We start from the raw sequence: 19,741 nt of genomic DNA, 5'->3' as shown, positions 1-19,741 counted from the left end.
CCTCCCCACCTCGCCGCAGCAGCTACCTCGCCGGAGTTCTTCCTCTTTGTCACCCATGGTGAGATTCACGAAATCCCGTATTGCAGTTTTTTCAGAAAATTGCAATCTTAGAAAATTCATATCTATTAGTCTATAACTCCGAATTAGGTGAATCTTTTTGCTTTGGATCAAAAATTTTATTTAGTTTCTGTAGATATATAATGTTTCTATGTTTGGATTTATAAAATTTGAATTAGATCAGATTTGATTTAAAGCTTGTTTTGCTTATACCGGGAGTTTAAAAATAGCTTTTAAATTAATTATTTTTGCTACTGTTTCCTATTGATCATATCTTTCATTAGTTTAAGTTTCAGTTTTTTCAAAATATTTTTACTTAGAGTTTTAAGCAAAACTGATTCTGTTTTAGGCTTTTTTGTTTTCTTGCTATTTCTTTTGTATTAATTGTTCTTAATTTGTTTTTTTTTTGTAATTGTGACAAGTTATATTTTGTTCTTGATATTTACCAGTAAGTTTTCAACAACAACAAAATTTTATTTCATTTATCCTTATTTGTTTGCATGAAATCAATTTTAGTTCTATACTAACTTGCGAATTGATTGCATTGCTAGTTTGATTTCCTATTTTGAAAATACTTATAAAATAATATTGTTTTGTAAATTTTACTTCTCTTATCTTAGTTATTTTATATTTTGTTTTCTGTTATTTTTTCTATTTTAGTGTTTTATTTTCAGTTAGAACAAAAACTATATAGTGTTTGATGTAGTAGAAGGCTTCCTAGCTTCTTTGAAGTTTCCTTTGGATTTTTATCCGCTCTCTCTTATTGATTTTCGATTGCATCAACTTTTATACTGTTTGTTAATTGATTGCTAGAATAATTGCTAGTGTGAGTGCTTATGTGAATACTATGTTTGATTATATAGATTTCATCGGAGAGTGACGAATAGTTCTATCACGTATTTCCCGAGAACGAAAATTCTTCTTCGTCAACATCACCAGGCAAGTCATTTGATCATGTATCATCTATGTTTTATGCATCATAGTTCTACCATCCTATGCCCAATTGCATGCTGAGTAGGTACTTGGAAATTATGGTTACATATTGTAGTATCATGTGGTAGGCACCCAACAACCCCGTTACTTGGCCCGGGACGACAAATTTCTTATTGCTATGCTTGAGTAGACGGGACTCTGGTTGAGGGTTTATCACGAGTGATGCGAGACTACTTTAATAACCAAGACTGGTTAAGTCAAGACTTTTCAAGACCTCGTGATGCAATGCAACTCTGGGTGAAGGACGGTTGATCGGCTCCCTGGAGAAACCAGTGGAGGACCCGGGATGCTGGAGACGGCCATGACATCCTGCGGAAAGCTTCACCGAGGCTCAAAGAGACGGACGGATATTTTCAAGACCCAAGGCTTACCTGCACAGCCACAAGTCATTATGGGCTTTGGCTTGGTTGAACAACTCGGCGACTCTGGACAGGCGGTGCTAGCAGATGTAGAAGAACGGTAGGAATGGATGGGCACCGACAGGGATTCAGAGGGACCCGTTGAAAGACCATGTTTTTCTCATCCGGTCTTCAAACACCCTGAAGTGCGAGGACATACACGCAGGCGATCAAATCTTGTGGGGAACGTGTGCAAAACTTTGCAGAGTACTCAAACCTAATCGATTAGCCGTGTCCATGGTCATGAACAACTTGATCCAAAGGAACTGAAGTTATCTGAAATTCTCAACACCATTATATATATATTTGATGTGGGTAATATTGATAACTTGGGTATGAGAATTGGTTGGCGGAACCATCTCGTTAACAACAAACAACGTAGTAATCATTTTGCTTTTAGCCCCTCTCTTGTTGTAGGAGAAAATTTGCTTTACGCTAAAACTTACAACACCACCTGCCATATATGCATATAGTATAGATGATTACTTTTCACCCCTCTCTTATGTGACTTGCCGGTATATTCAATATGTTGACCTACACGGCTGCAACGTCTTATGTTGCAGATATTTTTCTTCGACGAGTAAGGGTACGATTCAAGGTTACGATCTACACTCAACTTGTCGTTGGTGTTTATTGGGACTCCACTCCCTTGACCGCTTCCGCTGAGATATTTAAGGTATATATCAGTTTTACGCTATTTACATGTGATTGCACTTTGATATATACATTGATGTACTGTGTATGCCAGCATACTGATCCAGGGATGGCACAGAAAGACAGAGGCTTGACTTGTCTTGAGTCGGGTCGCTACATCCACTGGGTTCTCCAGGATGTCATTTCACCCAGTGAAGAATTTCTCGAGAAATAACTTGATAGACTACTCGTCACTCTCCGATGAAATCTATATAACAAACAAATCATTCACATAAGCACTCATACTAGCAATCATTCTAGCAATCAAAACCAAAGAGAGAGCGAATAGGAATCCGAAAGAAACTTCACTAAAGCTAGGAGTCTTCTACTACATCAAACCCTAACTAGTTTTTGTCCAACGGAAAATAATAACAAGAAACTTAAGATATAAATTTAACTAAGATAAAATAGAGTATTTTTCTCAAAACTTTTTCAAAGTATTTCCAAATGGGATTTGAAACGGGGGAGAATACAATTGCAAGTTACTAAGGAAGTAGAATTGATTTCATGATAACAAATAAAAAATAAAATCAAAACATGTTGCGAAACTACTGTTAACTAACATAAACAAAACAATAATCTTTCTGAAATATAAAAGAAAATAATTTAAAAACAGTTATAGAAAAAGTAATAGCCATAATCCTAAAAGAGGTGAAACAGAAATTGTTTCACAAGAAACAGTGAGCTAAAATACTCAAACAAATCTGAAATTTGTACCACTGATCAATAAGATCACTAGTGATCAGTAGCAAAAAGAATCAAATTAAAAGCTACTCCTAAACTACTGGAATAAGCAAAACAAGGTTTAAACTAAATCTGATCTAATTCAAATTTTAAAATTTCAAACATAGACAAATTATTTGTTTTTCAAAACTACAGAAAATTTGTTATCTACTGTAAAAAGAATCAACTCCATTGGACTTATGGATCAAAAGTTATGGGCTAAACAAGATTGAAACTTTTCTGTTTTTGGAACTAAAAAGAAAAAATGAATAAAAGCTAACTAATGAACGGGCCAATGGCGATCTCTGGTTGGCTAGGGGGTGTGTGCTGCGTAGGCTAACCAGCGAATGGCCGAATTATAAGAAAACGCTTCGGTTAATAAAAATAAACGGCCGGTTCTTGTCAAACAACCGAAGGGGTATGCCCTTCTAATCTACACCGTACGTCTTTGATCTAAGGGTGAAAGAAAGAAAAGAAAAAAAAGAAAAAAAGGAGGGAGAGCTTACCTGCGCTACAGGGAACACCCGTGACGGCAGGAGATGGGGCGGCGAGGTGGGAGGTGCTCCGGCGAGGGAGAACCGGCGGGGAGAGGTGGAACCGGCGGAGGGCCTCGGCGGGGTCGTTTTTCTCCAGGGCGACGGGCGGTTACCAGGGGCGTTGGCTGCTCCCTAGAGGGCTCCTGTTGGGGCGATCCTGGCAGGGACGGCTGGGTGGCGTGGGGTCTGCAGAGGGTGACGAGGTGGAGGGGGAGTGGCGTGGGGGTGGGGAGGGATGCAGGGGGGCGACGGGGTGGGGTGGTGGAGGAGGTGCAGGGGCGGCGGGGTGGGGTGCTAGGGCGAGTACTGGAAGAGGCAGGAGCTGGTGGGAAACTCTGCTCCGGCGAGGTTTGGGCGGGGCGACACGGCAGCGGAGATGGGGTTGGGAAAGGGAAAAACGGAGAGAGGAGGACGGTGGGGATTTATAGGCGGCCTCGGATGTGCTCCAAGAGGCAAGGGGAGGGAGATCGCGGCGGATCCGGTGCTTCCCACCATGGATGGAAGTTCCTAGAGCCAAAGAAGGAAGGAGATGATCAGGGGAAGAAGAAAGGGAATCGGGCCCAAACTTTCCTATTGGGCCTATGGCGATTTCCTAATATAGGAAGATTTCCCTTTTAATTAAAAACAGGAAGGTAAAAGGAAGATTTAGGCGATCAAAACAATTCCGAAAATACAGTTTCTATATACTAAAATTATCAGTAAAATAAAATCTAAATGATGGGCATTTTTCCATGGCCAAAATAAAAACTTAAAAAAAATGTTTTTCCAAAAATCCCTAAAAGCATTATTTCTTTTTGCAATTATTTCCTCAAATTAAATTTTGTGTACTTGGCTCAAAATACTTCAACAAATGCCCCTGGCTTTGGAGGGTCATGTTCCTTCTCTCTTTTCTGTTTGACAGAATATTATTCCCCGACATTTCTTGAGTGGAGGGAAAATAGAATTTGCAAATTAAAATCGAAGGAAATTCAAATGCCAGCTCCATTCAAATTCTTTATAGTTGAAGAAGTCATGTCATCTTCTCTCATTGCTTTTAAAAGATTGAATTTGAATTCATCGGAGATGGGGAAAGTCATTTTATTCCCTCTCATTCAAAAGTTTTTGAAAGGTTTCAAATTTCACACAAGTTTCAATCACTCAAGCAAACAAACAAACAATCTAATAATTATTTTAACATTCCAAAATTTGGGATGTTACAAACCTACCACACTTAAAATGAATCTCGTCCTCGAGATTCGAAGATGCTAGAAAGAAAGGTTAGGGTTTGGGGGTCTTCTAATAATTCCAATCCCCTGCAAGGTGGGATGCTACCACACTTAAAATGAGAGGTACTGGTCCCTTAAGATTTTCACAATCCTCTCGCGTTTTGGCATCTGACTCCTCACAGTCTTCATATCTTCTATTGGTATAAGCTTCTTCCGTTACTGGGTCCTCTTAACTGACAGTCTCGTGGTCAATTCTAAATAACCTAGCGATGGTTCTCATGGTGGTCTATCATTTGTGGTTATCCTGCAGAGAGAGGGTCTTGGTTTCATTCTCACCGTAAAATTTCCTACGCGTGACAACAAGTGCCATGTACATGGGATTTTCTTATACCATTCTAAGGCTTAAACAAAAGCTTCAAAGAACGTCATCTCTCACTATGGGTAAGTCTCTCAGATTTATCATTCTGAATAGCAAGATAAATGATAAGAGTAAGTCGTCATGGTGATTAATCCATTCCACACCCAAATCATTTCTCTGTATAAGGTTTAGCGAATCTCGCATACTAACACTTGGGCATCCTCACAAGCGTTGCTGAAATTTATCTTGTCCACGAACGAAGTTCGGATAATCCATTGGTTCTGCAAACTGAACAAAACATCCATCGTATCTGCACAACTCTCTAGCTTTTGTATGCTCCTAAGAAAACGTGTCCTGATCCATCATAGCTTCTTCCATAAATCATATTCATTTCATAATAAATCCTTTATTACATCCTTAATTTCTTATCAAAAACTCCAATTCAAAAGTACTCTATTACAAATGTTGCCATCCACATTGTTCGGTACGGTCAAGCATTTCTGCCAACTTTATTCATCTGCCTCTCTTGCAGGTACTTTAGTTCCACTCGAACTTTCCGAGGTGCTCCTTGAAATCATCCATCTTTTGCTTCATCAGGGTCGTCCTGAGCTTCATCTCCATCATCTCCGCACGTACCTCACTCAGGTATTCCTGGGTATGACGGAGTCTTGCTTCAAGTATTTCTCCGATCTGACGTATGGCTTCCATGGCAGCTTCACGGACAGCATCAAAGAAGGTTGCTCGTGGTACACGTGAATGAAAAAGTATTGCCCCATAGTCTTTGGACAAACTCCTTTCACATGGTGGAGGTGTACTTCCACGTACCAAAGTTCCACTCCATTTTCCATGAATGGGTAGCCTTTGTAGACCACATCTCCTTCAAAATGAATGTGCTTCATCATGTCCTTCAGGATTTTTGGGTAATCATGATCACTGGTGAGGGTCATGATCATTTCTGGGCCCTTGAGGAATGACTCGTAGAGAGTTGTCATCTGCAGGTGTCAGTAAATAGGTACTCAGAGGAATGTATATGTCTCCTTGGTAATCATGGTACACTCCTACTCAATGGATCCTGTGGGGTTTTACCGATTACTACCACACTTAAATGAATTATACTCATGCCTGCATAGACCATATTTTCTCATATCCCCATAAACGTTCAGAGATCTTTGTTCGTAGAGAAACAACGCATACAATTTCAACATAGACAATCATGAGACAATAAATTCCATTTATTCATGATGTTATTACAATCTCAGGGACTTCTGTTACAAAAAATTTCACTCCATGATCTTATGAAAAACAAGAGTGCTTCGGATTACACTTATTGCCATGGTCAAAACTTAACTACTCCATTCTAGCTTTTTCCTTTGTGGACAATCGTTGGCAAAATGTCCTGCTTCCTTGCAACAAAAGCAAATGAGTTCTGACAAGTCTCAAGGCGTCTTAGTGTTTTCCTTTGATCCTTGGGTTCCCGGCTTCCTTCCTGAGCACATGTATTTGTGGTGGCCAAATTTCATACACTTGTAACATCTGACATGACTCAGGTCTATGTCTGCAGAGATTTGGCTCTTCCGAGGGTACTTTTTCTTCTTTCCGGACTCCTTTATTTTGGCCAGTTCTTCTATTTCAAGTGGATCAAACTCCACTTTTTCCGTCGGGAAGTTTCCCAGATAATCTTGGCTTCCCTTCGTGCAATCCTGTGAATAATGTCCTTCTTCTCCACATGAGTAGCATGCATTGGAGAAAAATCTGGTCAGACCTTGTCCATCAGGGTCTTCAATATTTTCGTTCATCACCGGATCTTCTAGAATCTTCTTCTTCAGTGTTTCCTTCACTGCATCTTTCTGCTGCTTGACAACTTGTTGCACCTTGCGGTAAATGTGACACTGCGCTGGGTAGTGGGTGGTTCCTTCACAAGGGAAACAAGTCACCTGACTACTTGGGCACTCCTCAGTTGGGTGATTTCCTTCACAATGAGTGCATCCATCCTTGTGTTCTTCATGGGTGTGTCCTATTTCTCCACAGATCTTGCATGCACAAGCCTTCTCCTTCGGATTATCATAGCCCTTCTGAATAAGTCGGGATCTTAACAAAGTCTTCTTGAATTCGTCCCAGGTTTCTGCTCCACTAAATCCTTGTATGGCATGATGCATTTTCCACCAGATTGCAGCACTTTGTGTAAAGTACTGAAGAATGTGTTCCACTTCATATTTCCATGAGATCAAGTTGCTCCCAAAGTGGTTCTCCATGTTTTGAATCCATATCTCAGCTTTCAGCTGGGTCACTGGTCCAGAGACTACAAGTCCAGCTTCATACTCCATCTGGTAGGGTTGAGGTTTTGGGGATGAGACGGGTAGGAGAGGGAGGGAGGTACACACAATACAAACAATATTTTTGAGAATAGGTTTTAGTTGTGGTCGTCGGAAAAACACACACCAATGACGGCTCACAAATCATTGTATCTAACGTGAGTATATAAAAGGGGTTCGGACTTCTAATGGTCATATAATTATTCGAACACTTCAGGGTCTTCGAATTCTTCAGGTCTGGAGAGTCTTCAATTGGTGCAGCTTCAATTCTTCAATGCATGATGAAATCCTCTTTACTTTGAAGTGGAACTCAGTTGATCCTTCATGTGGTCAAAGGGGAAAGGGTATTGTCTAACTATTTCAGGTGAGAGGGAACATTCGATGAAATCAGAAGAGATGAGAAGTAAAAGGTGTTGTTGAAAATAATTTTTTTGAGAGATCCTATCCTAAGAAATTTCCAGTTTCTAGGGTCACGTCCTACAGTCAACATGTGCTCTGATACCATTTCTGTAGCGACCCGACTCAAGACGAGTCAAGCCTCTGTGTTTCTGTGTCATCCCTGGATCAGTATGCTGGCACACACAGTACATCAATGTATATATCAAAGTGCAATCACATGTAAAAACATAAAACTGATATATACCTTAAATATCTCAGCGGAAGCGGTCAAGGGAGTGGAGTCCCAATAAACACCAACAGCAAGTTGAGTGTAGACCGTAACCCTGAATCGTACCCTTACTCGTCGAAGAAAAATATCTGCAACATAAGACGTTGCAACCGTGTAGGTCAGCATATTGAATATGCCGGCAAGTCACATAAGAGAGGGGTGAAAAGTAATCATCTATACTATATGCATATATGGCAGGTGGTGTTGTAAGTTTTAGCGTAAATCAAATTTTCTCCTACAACAAGAGAGGGGCTAAAAGCAAAATGATTACTACGTTGTTTGTTGTTAACAAGATGGTTCCGCCAACCAATTCTCATACCCAAGTTCTCAATATTACCCACATCAAATATATATATAATGGTGTTGAGAATTCCAGATAACTTCAGTTCCTTTGGCTCAAGTTGTCCATGACCGTGGACACGGCTAATCGAATAGGTTTGAGTACTCTGCAGAGTTTTGCACACGTTCCCCACAAGATTTGATCGCCTCCGAGTATGTCCTCGCACTTCAGGGTGTTTGAAGACCGGATGATCAAAACATGGTCTTTCAACGGGTCCCTCTGAATCCCTGTCGGTGCCCATCCATTCCTACCGTTCTTCTACACCTGCTAGCACCGCCTGTCCAGAGTCGCCGCGTTGTCCAACCAAGTCAGAGCCCTTAATGACTTGTGGCTGTGCAGGTAAGCCTTAGGTCTTGAAAATATCCGTCCGCCTGTTTGAGCCTGGGTGAAGCTTTCCGCAGGATGTCATGGCCGTCCCCAGCATCCCGGGTCATCCACTGGGTTCTCCAGGGAGCCGATCAACCATCCTTCACCCAGTGTTGCATTTCGTCCGAGGTCTTGAAAATCTTGTCTTAACCAGTCTTGATTATTTAATCCACCTTGCATCACTCGTGTTATGCACTCAACCAAAATCCCGTCTACTCAAGCATAGCAATATGAGATTTGTCATCCCGGGGCCAAGTATCGGGGTTGTTGTGTGCCTACCACATGATAATACAATCTATACTAAAATTTCCAAGTACCTAAGCAGCATGCAATTGGGCATAGGATGGTAGAACTACGATGCATAAAACATAGGTGATAGTATGATCAAAGTGACTTGCCTGGTGATGTTGACCAAGAAGAATTTCTCGAGAAATAACTTGATAGACTACTCGTCACTCTCCGATGAAATCTATATAACAAACGTATCATTCACATAAGCACTCATACTAGCAATCATTCTAGCAATCAAAACTAAAGAGAGAGCGAATAGGAATCCGAAAGAAACTTTACTAAAGCTAGGAGTCTTCTACTACATCAAACCCTAACTAGTTTTTGTCCAACGGAAAATAATAACAAGAAACTTAAGATATAAATTTAACTAAGATAAAATAGAGTATTTTTCTCAAAACTTTTTCAAAGTATTTCCAAACGGGATTTGAAACAGGGGAGAAACCAATTGCAAGTTACTAAGGAAGTAGAATTGATTTCATGATAAAAAATAAAAAATAAAATCAAAACTTGTTGCAAAACTACTGTTAACTAACATAAACAAAACAACAATCTTTCTGAAATATAAAAGAAAATAATTTAAAAACAATTATAGAAAAAGTAATAGCCATAATCCTAAAAGAGGTGAAACAGAAATTGTTTCACAAGAAACAGTGAGCTAAAATACTCAAACAAATCTGAAATTTTTACCACTGATAAATAAGATCACTAGTGATCATTAGCAAGAAGAATCAAATTTAAAGCTATTTTTAAACTACTGGAATAAGCAAAACAAGGTTTAAACTAAATCTGATCTAATTCAAAATTGAATATTTCAAACATACACAAATTATATGTTTTTGACAACTAAAGAACATTTGTGATCTACTGGAAAAAGAATCGACTCCATTGGACTTATAGATCAAAAGTTATGGGCTAAACAAGGTTGGAACTTTTTTGTTTTTGGAACTAAACAGAAAAAATGAATAAAAGCTAACTAATGAACGGGCCACGTGGCGATCTCTGGTTGGCTAGGGGGTGTGTGCTGCATAGGTTAACCAGCGAATGGCCGAATTATAAGAAAACGCTTCAGTTAATAAAAATAAACGGCCGGTTCTTGTCAAAGAACCGAAGGGGTATGCCCTTCTAATCTACACCGTAGGTCTTTGATCTAAGGGTGAAAGAAAGAAAAGAAAAAAAAGAAAAAAAGGAGGGAGAGCTTACCTGCGCTACAGGGAACTCCCGTGACGGCAGGAGATGGGGCGGCGAGGTGGGAGGTGCTCCGGTGAGGGAGAACCGGCGGGGAGAGGTGGAACCGGCGTAGGGCGTCGGCGGGGTCGTTTTTCTCCAGGGCGACGGGCGGTTACCAGGGGCGTTGGCTGCTCCCTAGAGGGATCCTGTTGGGGCGATCCTGGCAGGGACGGCTGGGTGGCGTGGGGTCTGCAGAGGGTGACGAGGTGGAGGGGGAGTGGCGTGGGGCTGGGGAGGGATGCGGGGGGGCGGCGGGGTGGGGTGGTGGAGGAGGTGCAGGGGCGGCGGGGTGGGGTGCTAGGGCGAGTACTGGAAGAGGCAGGAGCTGTTGGGAAACTCTGCTCCGGCGAGGTTTGGGCGGGGCGACGCGGCAGGGGAGATGGGGTTGGGAAAGGGAAAAACAGAGAGAGGAGGACGGTGGGGATTTATAGGCGGCCTTGGATGTGCTCCAAGAGGTAAGGGGAGGGAGATCGCGGCGGATCCGGTGCTTCCCACCATGGATGGAAGTTCCTAGAGCCAGAGAAGGAAGGAGATGATCACGGGAAGAAGACAGGGAATCGGGCCCAAACCTTCCTATTGGGCCTGTGGCGATTTCCTAATATAGGAAGATTTCCCTTTTAATTAAAAACAGGAAGGTAAAAGGAAGATTTAGGCGATCAAAACAATTCCGAAAATAGAGTTTCTATATACTAAAATTATCAGTAAAATAAAATCTAAATGATGGGCAATTTTCCACGGCCAAAATAAAAACTTAAACAAAAATTGTTTTTCCAAAAATCCCTAAAAGCATTATTTCTTTTTGCAATTATTTCCTCAAATTAAATTGTGTTTCCTCGGCTCAAAATACTTCAACAAATGCCCCTGGATTTGAAGGGTCATGTTCTACTCTCTTTTCTGTTGGACAGAATATTATTCCCCAGCATTTCTTGAGTGGAGGGAAAATAGAATTTGCAAATTAAAATCGAAGGAAATTCAAATGCCAGCTCCATTCAAATTCTTTATAGTTGAAGAAGTCATGTCATCTTCTCTCATTGCTTTTAAAAGATTGAATTTGAATTCATCGGAGATGGGGAAAGTCATTTTATTCCCTCTCATTCAAAAGTTTTTGAAAGGTTTCAAATTTCACACAAGTTTCAATCACTCAAGCAAACAAACAAACAATCTAATAATTATTTTAACATTCCAAAATTTGGGATGTTACATTTTGGGTGATGCTCTTATGGACAATGGAACAAAGAGTGGAAAGAGCTTAAGATTGGGGATACCCATGTCATCCCAAGCCAAATGAAAGGAAACCAAATAGCCTAAGCTTGGGGATGCCCCGGTAAGGGATCCCCTCTTTCGTCTCCAATCCATCGGTAACGTTACTTGGAGCTATATTTTTATTCACCACATGATATGTGTTTTGCTTGGAGCGTCGTGTATTATACGAGTCTTTTCTTTTTGTTTTGTCACAATCATCCTTGCTGCACACCATTTTGAGAGGGACATGCACTCATCGTGAATTTGCTAGAATACTCAATGAGCTTCACTTATATCTTTTCAGTTAAGCAATTTAGCTCAATGTGCTTCACTTATACATTTTGAGCTAGATAATTTTTCTCTAGTGCTTCATGTATATCTTTTGAGAGCACGAAGGTGTCATATTTTGTAGAAATAAAAAATCTCGATCCTCACTTATATCTTTTTGAGAGTGCTCTCTCTAAGTAACTTGGTAATTGGCGTGTGCTATGAAATTTGTCCTAAAGATGATAGGCATCCAAAGAGGATATAATAAAAACTTCCATATTCATGTGCATTGATTAGTAAGAGAAGTTTGATTCCTCACAATTAGTGTTGAGATATGGGTATGGTGATATTAGAGTTATGTTAGTAGGGTGTTGTGAATCTAGATATACTTGTGTTGAGGTTAGTGATTCCAGTAGCATGCACGTATGGTGAACCTCTATGTTAGGAAGTCGGAGCAAAACTGATTTATTGATTGTCATCCTTTGTGTGGCGGTCGGGATCGTGCGATGGTTAACACCTACCAACCCTTCCCCTAGGAGTATGCGCTCAGCACTTTGTTTTGATTACTAATAAAACTTTCGCAATAAGTATATGAGTTCTTCACGACTAATGTGAGTCCATGGATTATACGCACTCTCACCCTTCCATCATTGCTAGCCTCTCTAATACCGTGTAACTTTCATCGGTGCACAAACCTACCATATACCTTCCTCAAAACAGCCACCATACCTACCTATTATGGCATTTTCATAGCCATTCCAAGATATATTTCCATGCAACATCCACCGTTCCGTCTCATGACATGTGCCGTCACTTTCATATTTCCATTGCATGATCGTAAGATAGCGAGCAAGATGTATCAACGTCATCCGCTAAGCTATATCGTTGTACATCCCGGTAGACTGCCGGAGTCATTTCATATAGAGTCATCATTGTTCTAAGTATTGAGTTGTAAGTAAATCAAAGTGTGACGATCATCATTATTAGAGAATTTTCCCATGTGAGGAAATAAAAAAAAGGTCAAAGATGAAAAAAAGAGGCCAAAGAGCCGAAACAAAAAAATGAGAGAAAAAGAGAGAAGGGACAATGCTACTATGTTTTTCCACACTTGTGCTTCAAAATAGCACCACGTTCTTAATGATAAAGAGTCTCTTGTTTTGTCACTTCCATATACTAGTGGGAATTTTCATTATATAACTTAGATTTTATATTCCAATGATGGGCTTCCTCAAAATTGCCGTAGGTCTTCGTGAGCAATCAAGTTGGGTGCACACCCACTAGTTTTCTTTTTGAACTTTCACACACTTATAGCTCTAGTGCATCCATTGCATAGTAATCCCTACTCATTCACATTGAATTCTATTGATGGGCATCTCCATAGCCCATCTATACGCCGAGTCGATGTGACCATTGTTGGGGAACGTCGCATGGGAAACAAAAAATTTCCTACACGCACGAAGACCTATCATGGTGATGACCATCTACGAGAGGGGATTTCCGATCTACGTACCCTTGTAGATCACACAGCAGGAGTGTTAGTGAACGCGATTGACGTAGTGGAACGTCCTCACATCCCTCGATCCGCCCCGCGAACCGTCCCGCGATCCGTCCCACGATCTAGAGCCGAACGAACGGCACCTCCGCGTTCAGCACACGTACAGCTCGACACTGATCTCGGCCTTCTTGATGGCGCTCCCGAGGTTGGTGGTGATCTAATATCAGCAGGGCTCCGCCCGAGCTCCGCAGAAACGCGATCTAGAGGTAAAACCGTGGAGGTATGTGGTCGGGCTGCCTTGGAAAAGTTGTCTCAGATCAGCCCTAATTGCTCCATATATATAGGAGGAGGGAGGGGAGGCTTGCCTTGAGGCTCAAGGAGCCCCAAGGGCTGTGCCACCAAGGGAGGAGGAGTCCTCCTCCAATCCTGGTCCAACTAGGATTGGAAGGTGGAGTCCTTCTCTCCTTTCCCACCTCCTTTTTTTTCTTTTCTCTTTGATTCTCTTCCTATGGCGCATAGCACCTTCTTGGGCTGTCCCACCAGCCCACCAAGGGCTGGTGCGCCACCCCCAAGGCCTATGGGCTTCCCCGGGGTGGGCTGCCCCCCCCCCCCCCCCGGTGAACACCCGGAACCCATTCGTCATTCCCGGTACATTCCATGTAACTCTGAAAACCTTCCGGTAATCAAATGAGGTCATACTATATATCAATCTTCGTTTCCGGACCATTCCGGAAACCCTCGTGACGTCTGTGATCTCATCCGGGATTCCGAAGAACATTCGGTAACCAACCATATAACTCAAATACGCACAAAACAACGTCGAACCTTAAGTGTGCAGATCCTGCGGGTTCGAGAACTATCTAGACATGACCCGAGTGACTCCTCGGTCAATATCCAATAGCGGGACCTGGATGCCCATATTGGATGCCACATATTCTACGAAGATCTTATCGTTTTAACCTCAGTGCCAGGGATTCATATAATCCCGTATGTCATTCCCTTTGTCCTTCGGTATGTTACTTGCCCGATATTCGATCGTCAGTATCCGCATACCTATTTCAATCTCGTTTACCGGCAAGTCTCTTTACTCGTTCCGTAATACAAGATCCCGCAACTTACACTAAGTTACATTGCATGCAAGGCTTGTGTGTGATGTTGTATTACCGAGTGGGCCCCAAGATACCTCTCCGTCACACGGAGTGACAAATCCCAGTCTCGATCCATACTAACTCAAGGAACACCTTCGGAGATACCTGTAGATCATCTTTATAGTCACCCAGTTACGTTGCGACGTTTGATACACACAAAGCATTCCTCCGGTGTCAGTGAGTTATATGATCTCATGGTCATAGGAACAAATACTTGACACGCAGAAAACAGTAGCAACAAAATGACACGATCAACATGCTACGTCTATTAGTTTGGGTCTAGTCCATCACGTGATTCTCCTAATGACGTGATCCAGTTATCAAGCAACAACACCTTGTACATAGTCAGAAGACCCTGACTATCTTTGATCAACTGGCTAGCCAACTAGAGGCTTGCTAGGGACAGTGTTTTGTCTATGTATCCACACATGTATATAAGTCTTCATTCAATACAATTATAGCATGGACAATAAACGATTATCTTGATACAGGAATTATAATTATAAATATATTTATTATTCCCTCTAGGGCCTAATTCCAACAACCATCTCCTCCTTCTTAGCCTCACAACCTCCACCACACTCTATTCCACCTATAGTGTTATATCCATGGCTCACGGTCATGTATTGCGTGAGAGTTGAAAAAGTTTGAGAAAGTAAGAGTGCGAAAACAATTACTTGGCCAATACCGGGGTTGTGCATGATTTAAATTCGTTGTGTGGGGATGATGGAGCATAGCCAGACTTTATGATTTTGTAGTGATAACTTTCTTTGGCCTTGTTATTTCAAAAGTTCATGATTCCTTTGCTAGTATGCTTGAGGTATTATTGTTTTCATGTCAATAGTAAACTATTGTTTTGAATCTTACGGATCTGAACATTCATGCCACAAGAAAGAAGTTACAAAGAAAAAATATGTTAGGTAGCATTCCACATCAAAAATTTGGTCTTTATCACTTCCCTACTCGAGGACGAGCAGGAGTTAAGCTTGGTGATGCTTGATACGTCTCCAATGTATCTATAATTTTTTATGGTTTCCTGATATTATCTTGTCAACTTTGGATGTTTTATATGCATGAATATGCTGTTTTATATCTTTTTTGGGACTAACCTATTAACTCAGTGCCAAGTGCCAGTTTCTATTTTTTCTGTGTTTTTGACCTTTTCTAGAGAAGAATATTAAACGGAGTCCAAACGGAATAAAACCTGCGGGATGATTTTTTCCACAACAGAAGATACGCAGGGGACTTGAGAACCAAGGCTGGAGACCTCGGGGGAGGTCACAAGCCCCCTAGCCGCGGCCTGGGGGCACTTGGCAGGCTTGTGGGCCCCACATGGCTCCTTTACCCCACCTCTTTCGCCTATAAATTCTCTAAAATCCCGAAACCAATGAAGAGCCACGAAAATACTTTTCCGCCGCCGCAAGCTTCTGTCTCCGCAAGATCCCATCAGGGGACCGTTCTGGTGCCCTCCCGTAGGGGGATTCGGACACGGAGGGCTTCTTCATCAACACCATTGCCTCTCCGATGATGCGTGAGTAGTTCACCACAGACCTTCGGGTCCATAGCTACTAGCTAGATGGCTTCTTCTCTCTCTTGGTTCTTCAATACAAAGTTCTCCATGATCTTCATGGAGATCTATCCGATGTAACTTTCTTTTGCGGTGTGTTTATCGAGATCTCATGAATTGTGGATTTATGATCAGATTATCTATGAATATTATTTGAATCTCCTCTGATCTCTTATATGCATGATTTCGTATCCTTGTAATTCTGTCCGAGTTGTGGGTTTGTTTGGCCAACTTGATCTATAATTCTTGCAATGGGAGAAGTGCTTGGTTTTGGGTTCATACCGTGCGGTGTCCTCACCTAGTGACAGAAGGGGTAGCGAGGCACACATCGTGTTGTTGCCATCAAGGGTAAAAAGATGGGGTTTATATCATATTGCATATATTTATACCTCTACATCATGCCATCTTGCTTAAGGCGTTACTCTGTTTGTTATGTACTCAATACACTAGATGCATGCTGGATAGGGTTGATGTGTGGAGTAATAGTAGTAGATGCAGAAAGTATCGGTCTACTTGTCTCGGACGTGATGCCTATATGTATGATCATTGCCTTAGATATCGTCATGACTTTGCGCGATTCTATCAATTGCTCGACATTAATTTGTTCACCCACCGTAATACTTGCTATCATGAGAGAAGCCTCTAGTGAGCACTATGGCCCCCGGGTCTACATCACATCCTATATTCAGATCTACAAAATACTTTGTTGCACTTTTCACCTTCATATCTCACCTTGCAAATAATCATGAAGGGATTAACAACCCCTTTATAGCGTTGGGTGCAAGTTTGTTTGTTTTTGCGCATGTACATTGGTGCCTCATCTTGATACTCCTACTGGATTGATACCATGGTTCTCAAACTGAGGGAAATACTTATCGCTACTTTGCTGCATCACCCTTTCCCCTACAAGGGAAAAACCAACGCAAGCTCAAGAGGTAGTAGATACATGTGCCAAATCAATAACCCAATGGTGTGGATCACACATGATATATAGAATTTGAAATATACCAATCGTAGGTTTATCTCTAAATACAATAATGGATGGATTGCTCATCATGATCTCTAGCGTATATTAAGTTAGCTACTAAGTGTAATGAACACACCATCATGCTTGGGCTGGCCTAAACAATGTCTTATGATGTGTATATATTGTGCATTCATCGTATTAGCATTTCGTCTCTTCTCAACAATATGTAACATCACAATTTTCCTAATTGGGAATGTTTTACATTGTAGCTAAGCATATTGATTGAAATAAAGTTTGCAATTGAATTCTTTCGACTTTTGCCTTTTGAATTTCTATTTTTTTCCTCACACGAGAAATGCCGGGAAAATAATCTCTTGCACGCAAGAGAGAGAGCGGAGGAAAACGACCCTCCAAAGTGCGGGGCATTTATGAAATATTTGGAGCCAAGAAATAAAGCATTTAGGGGATTTTCTGAAAAAGACATTTTTTAAAAGTTTTTTATTTTTGCTTTGGAAAAATGTTAATCGAGTAGAGGATATTTTTCTGAATTTTTTGGTATATAATACCCCATATTAAATATTTTATTTTTTTCCTTTTTATTCCCTTTTTGTTTATGTTTCGGAAAAAGGCTAAATAGGAAACGTATTTCTTTTAAAAGGAAACCGCCGCCGGCGCATATTACCTGCTGGGCCGAATCCCCCAGCAGTCGGGATCCCGATCCCCTTTCGGATCGGCCGACTGCCCCGAATTTTCCCCAGTCACCCCAGCCCCCTTTCCCTGCCGCGTGGGTCCCACCGCCCGAACCCACCTCCAGCTCAGTCACCTTCCTCCTCTCCCCTTTCCTAAAACCGAGCCGAGCCCGAGTCCCCCAGTACGCCGGGATCTCCCGGGATCCCCCTGCCCCTTCCCTCCCGAGCGCCCCTCTCCCCCTATTTATACCCCCCCTTGCTGCCGCACACCGTTCCCCACCTCACCCCGCCGTTCCGCCGCCCCAAGCCCCCTGCTGCACCTCGCCGGCGAGCACCCAAGCTCGGCCAACTTCGGCCGCTCCCCTGCACCGCCTCCGGCCACGCCCCACCGCCCCGACGCCACCAACGCGCTCGCCGCCCTCGCCCACTTCGACTGGAGCTCTAGCCGCCGCCGGAGACCCTCTACAGCGCCGTCCCCGTCCTCACCCGAGCCGCCGCCGCCGTCAAGAACTCGCCGGAGTGGAGCAGCCCATGGTGAGCACCCCCATCCCTCCACCACCGTTAGATCAAAACCGACGCGCTAGATTAGTTCCTAGTTAGCCTTTCGGTTTAGCTAAGAAAACCGCTCGGTTTTCTATTTACTTTACTTAGCCGAATCGGTTTCTATTAGATCTCGGCCGTTTGTTAGTTTTCCCGCAGCACTCACCCCCCTTAACCAATCAGGGACTGCCACGTAGTCTGTTAGCAATTGTTTTATTTCTCTGTTTAGTTCCAAAAACAGCAAAGTTTCAGTTTTGTTTTGACCATAGCTTTTGATCCCGAAGTCCAATGATGTTGATTCTTGTTCCGGTAGATCCCAATTTTTCTGTAGTTTTTAAAAACATATAATTTGTCTATGTTTCAAAATTTTCAAATTTGAATTAGATCAGATTTAGTTTAAACCTTGTTTTGCTTATTCCAGGAGTTTAAAAAAATGATTTTCCATTGATTCTTTGTGCTACTGCTTCCTAGTGATTATATCTTACTGTGGTAGAAGTTTCAAAAATTTCAAATATTTTTACTTGGGTTTTTAACAGAAACAAGTTTCTGCCTTAGTGACGTGTATTGAATTCTTTCACTTAGGCCATAGCAAACTTTTACTTGTCATGTTATTTTTACTTGTTGTTTGATTGTAGTGATTATGGTGTGTATTTGTTTGTATCGGAAGATCACCCGGAGTGCGAAGCTTGTTACTTAGAAGCGCTCGATCAAGACAACTATCATCAAGGCAAGTCATTTTGATCATGCTATTTTCCTATGTTCTTTATGCATGGTAGTTTCACCTTTCTTTGCCCAATTGCATGCTGCTTAGGTACTTGGAAATTTTAGTATAGGTTGTAGTATCATGTGGTAGGCACACAACAACGCCGATACTGGGCCCTGGGACGACAAAATTCATATTGCTATGCTTGAGTAGACGGGGTTTTTGGTTGAGTGCATAATACGAGTGATGCGAGGTTGATTAAATAATCAAGACCGGTTAAGACAAGATTTTCAAGACCTCGGACGCAATGCAACTCTGGGTGAAGGACGGTTGATCGGCTCGCTGGAGAACCCAGTGGATGACCCGGGATGCTGGAGAAGGCCATGACATCTTGCGGAAAGCTTCACCCAGGCTCGAAGAGACGGACGGAGGCTTCAATACCCAAGGCTTACCTGCACAGCCACAACTCATTATGGGCTCTGGCTTGGTTGGACAACGCGGCGACTCTGGACAGGCGGTGCTAGCAGATGTAGAAGAACGGTAGGAATGGATGGGCACGAGAGGGATTCAGAGGGACCCGTTGAAACACCATGTTTTGATCATCCGGTCTTCAGACACACTGAAGTGCGAGGACACACACGGAGGAGATCAAATCTTGTGGGGAACGTGTGCAAAACTCTGCAGAGTGCCCAACCTAATCGATTAGCCGTGTCCACGGTCATGGACAACTTGAGCCGAAGGCATTGAAATTCCCCTGAACTCTCGACAAAACTTAATAATGATGTGGGTGTTAACAACAACTCGGGTACGAGAATTGGTTGGCGGAACCATCTCGTTAACAACAAACAATGTAGTAATATTTTGCTTCCAGCCCCTCTTATTGTAGGATAAAATTGGCTCTATGCAAAACTTATAGCCCCACCTGCCAAATATGCATGTAGAGATAGTTGTTTATTA

The sequence above is a fragment of the Hordeum vulgare genome, chromosome 7H (assembly GCF_904849725.1).
Source record: "Hordeum vulgare subsp. vulgare chromosome 7H, MorexV3_pseudomolecules_assembly, whole genome shotgun sequence".
In the NCBI taxonomy this organism is placed as follows: Eukaryota; Viridiplantae; Streptophyta; class Magnoliopsida; order Poales; family Poaceae; genus Hordeum; species Hordeum vulgare.
The sequence above is the reverse complement of the archived record's forward strand: the minus strand, read 5'-3'. Positions refer to the sequence as shown.